Source organism: Cryptotermes secundus, unplaced genomic scaffold, assembly GCF_002891405.2.
Source record: "Cryptotermes secundus unplaced genomic scaffold, Csec_1.0 scaffold142, whole genome shotgun sequence".
NCBI classification, from domain to species: domain Eukaryota; kingdom Metazoa; phylum Arthropoda; class Insecta; order Blattodea; family Kalotermitidae; genus Cryptotermes; species Cryptotermes secundus.
The window spans coordinates 2,035,405-2,039,794 of NW_019743148.1; the positions used below are offsets into that span (position 1 = coordinate 2,035,405).

Sequence of the window (4,390 nt, forward strand, 5' to 3'; positions counted from 1 at the left end):
AGTGTAGATAAAAGTAATTGCATATGGACAAACACAACATAAAGTCAAAGACTAATTAAATGTAAGCACTGGAGCAAAGACACATTAATGCAATTAATGTAATTAATAATTCAGTTCAATTCATGCTTATTTACATGTAAACTTAACAGCACAGAGGCCAATTACAAAGTTAGCATGAGTACCTAGAAATACACAAAAATAATTAAAGAAGAAAATATGACACTATACAAGGGCAATAAATTAATAATAATTACAAGAAAAACTATAAAGTTAGCATTAACAGGAGAAAAAAATTGAATATGTAAATTTCCAGTGGTTATGCCATCTTGTGTAATAATAATAATAATAATAATAATAATAACAATAATAATAATAATTCAGTTCATGTTTATTTGTGTGCAGACGTAACAACACAGAGGCCAATAAAAAGTTGGCACAAGTACATGGAAGTACAGAAATAACTAAAAAGCAAAATACAAAATAAGACAGTCTATATAATGGCAATAAATTATTAATAATTCCAAGAAAAATTAAATTAACATTAACAGGTAAGAAAAACTAAATAAGTACATTTTGAATGGTTATGCTATTATGTGGCGTGAAAGGGCAATACCCATACATACTCACATAGAAGTTAATAATAATAACAATAACCCAGTTAATTCTCACTTATCTGTGTGGCAGCTCAACATCCTAATAATAATAATAATTTGATTCATGTTTATTTATGTGCAAACTTAACAGCACAGAGGCGAGTTAAAAGGTTAGCAAGAGTACATAGAAATACACAAAAATAATTAAAAAACAAAATACAAAATTTGAGAGTCTATATAATGGCAATAACTTGATAATACTTCCAAGAAAATTTAAAGTTAACAGGAGAGAAAAATAAAACAAGACCAATATACGTACATACACAGGCCACATCATAGCTCAAATGGTTAGTCGCTGACTTCCCACTGTGGAGGCCGAGGTTCGAGCCAGGGTCTGGTCAAGTGGGATTTGTGGTGGGCAAAGTAGCGCTGGGGCAGGTTTTCTCCGAGTACTTTGGTTTCCCTGCCAATCTCCATTCTTCCAAATTCTCCATCATCATAATCACCCAGGGCAGGCTACAATAGGCCAATCAATGGCTGCCATACCGAGTGGACCCAGTTGGACTCCACCCCCCACTAAGTAAATTTAATTTAAATTTTACGTACATACACACACACACACACTTAATATTAGGAGTATTATCAAATATTATTAACAATTTTAGGCTCAATTTGATTGACAGAAACTATTCCGATGGCAGATATGTTGAAATCTTTACCCACCGTGTTGGGAGCATAGGAGCATCAAGCAGAAGGACAGTGTTTATTAGAGGGACAAACACCAAACCATGAGAAGTCTGTAAGATTGCTGGGAGGAACATAAAGGCTAACATTTTTTAAAAGAGAAATGCAGCATTTAAGACAAAAGACCTGAACAAAAAAAAAGTGCATCAAGGTGATGTCTCCGTTTATGTAAAGATTGTAGACTTAATTTCTCTAAAGCATCAGTATAAGTATATGAAATATGAGGGAAAAAACGATAAAAACAGATGGATGCAAACTTCCGCTGGATGTGCTCAAGCTTATTGGCATCAGTCAAGTTGATGGAGTTCCAAACTACTGAGGCATATTTCAACTTGGACCTGACTAGAGACACGGAAAATCTGTAGGTAATGGAGCAAATAAGGCCTAAAAGCTGTATGCATTCAGAAAGTATGTAATTAACATGTGTGAAAATGTAACTTTGAATCAAAGAAAACACCCAAGTCATTAATACAGCTGGTGTGTGTAATGATAGCATAACAAAGCTGATATTCGTAGCTCAGGAAATTTAGCATCTTCTGTGACAGAACTGTATCTATATTCCCATTGTTGTATGTTGCAGTTCTCGCAGGCAGCACGCATTTTCATGGAGTGTGATGTGGGAGTTCCATAATGAAACCTGCCTAAAGCATTATATCAGCTTCCACTTTGGTTGGTCTAAATCACTCTCATGTATGTCTTACAGAAGTGTTAGTAGTTACAAACGTTTGGTAAAGTTTTTGTATATAAGTAAAATGGACTCTCTGTGCTTGCACCTTACCTCTCTTTTGCTAGTTTATATCGAATAAAGTACATCCAATGATATCTCTTTCCCGAAACTCATCCTGTAAACTTTGGCTCTCATATCTGCATACAGTATCAGCATGTGACAATTTGGATTAATTGACAGTGGGCTTTTCTAAACACCTGGTAACTTGAAAAACTGTTGTCTTCTTAGATGTGAGGCCTTGTAGACTGGTAGAATGTTACCATCACTTTGGAGGAACATGTAAAGTGATAAGACCCTGAAGATGGAGGCCTCAAATTTGTCAGAAATGTTGGTAACATTCTACCAGACTACATGGTGTCACATCCCAGAAAACTGAAATCTTTGTGGTTACAGCCATATTCCTATGCAAGACCTTAGCCGAAGACTTGTTCGCTTAGAGAGTATACGTTGTAATTGCACATGTAGGGAATACACAGTCATGAGTAGATAACAGTTGGTTTTGATACGTAAGTTGCTGTCTGATTGCAGAGGTAATTGTAAGTATAAATTAGATATGAACTGCTGCAGCTTTAGGGGTGGGGAGGGGGGAATGTTAAGGCCTTTTTTTTTTAAGGCATTGGTACAGTTAGGAATTTCTTGGCAGCTAATTCCTCAATCATCTGACAAGCCACAGTGGACAGTTTAGGCATTGTATTGATGTAGAATTCTGTAATACAAGTTTATGGAAGTATGACTGCCATAACTTGGCTAAGGTAAAGACAGATGGGTTGCAGCATAGTGAAAGCAATATGAATCACTTCGTTGAATTGTAACATAATCCATAGAATGTTTGACAGTTTAGGACTTACACTGTTGCAAGATATTTTACATTAATTGTATCCAAAAATTATATACACTGAAGCGAATATAAACATTCTGATGTATGTGAGGCTGTTTGGATGCTTCTGGGTGGGATATTTGTAATTTATTTTAATAAATACTCTTCAGAGTCTGTTATGTCTTTGCTTCATGTTTTAGTAGAATCTGTTATGTGTACACTCTAAGGATGTCTACAGATAGATGACACATGTAAGGGGAAATTTTATGCACATTGTCAAGGGTTTCATTTGATAGATCCATACAGGTCAGTCGACTCCTCTGATGAAGAAGAGATTGATCCGCTACGAACCTTGCGTTGTCACAGGAAAATGCAGGTCAATATGGGCAGAACATTAATGTCCTGAACAGAGTTTGAGGTCACCTGAAACTGTATGTATCTATGACAATGCAGCCAACTAGTTCAGCCTTAATCCTTGCTGATACATATTTCTGCTTTATAGTGTGCTGTCAGGAAGGACTGGAATTGAATGAGCCCAAACTGAGTGCTGATGGCATTAATACAACCAGTAAAGAAATAAAAACAAGTAAAGTTGTCCCTGTGCTCAGTGCAGCACCGCACTCAGAATATGTATAGGGTATAAATAAAATGAAGTATGTGAGAACATAGGAAACATCTGCCATAAGAGTCACATTGTAAATGCAGTTAACAAATAATTTGAAAATAATTAAGAATTTTAATGTGTGAGATGAATAATATTAAAAAAATAATTGTGTTAGGAGTAAATTCTGGAAAATTCTTGTCCTTTTATAAAAACGCCTATCTTGAATATTTCAAAACAGCAAAACATTAAAATTCAGTAGCATGTTTAAAGAATACATGTTGGTTGTGTTTATAGAGGTAAGTAAAAATGCTTTCACTTCGACGCATAAAATGCTGCAGTCACGTTCCCCGTGGACATGAACATGGAACCTTCAGAAGGTAAGTCACTGCCTCGTCCCAGAGGCCGACACACCTACTGGTTGAATTTGCATATAAAATGACGTGCAGTGAATTTACAACTATCCTCGGAGCCTGATCAGAATAAATGTAGAATAAATCCTTACAAGACCAGTCATGTTGCACGAAATAATATGAACGATATGTATAGAGCTCAAGACTGGCTGTACCAAACTGTTTGACCGGTACTGAATACAGCAGTCATGAATGAAGTAATGAATCGTGAAGAGGAGGCGCCAAGTTAATATACATGAAATAATGCTTAATGCACAATTTGCAGGTACAGTAGGAAATGCAAACAAAACCCTGTACTTTTTGTTCCAGTAACCTTCTACAACCTTCAAGAACACAGCACTGCCGCAGCCCCAAGCTTTCAGCCTGGAATTTGATAGCTTGGCTGCAGATGTAGCTGTATTTCCGAAGATGGGGATGCAGTGGCCAATCAGCATCAACGGTCAGAGCCAAGTTAATATACATGAATCTAGTGCTAATTGCAAGAAATGTAAACAA

General features: G+C 36.1%; 1 long non-coding RNA gene across 1 annotated transcript; it reads left to right on the forward strand.

Moving 5' to 3' along the window:
- Window positions 1–1,184: 1,184 nt before the first annotated feature.
- On the forward strand, window positions 1,185–3,060 carry LOC117283035. Its single transcript, XR_004514030.1, has 2 exons — window positions 1,185–1,702; window positions 1,918–3,060. It is a non-coding gene; the product is annotated as an uncharacterized LOC117283035 (long non-coding RNA).
- Window positions 3,061–4,390: the final 1,330 nt, after the last annotated feature.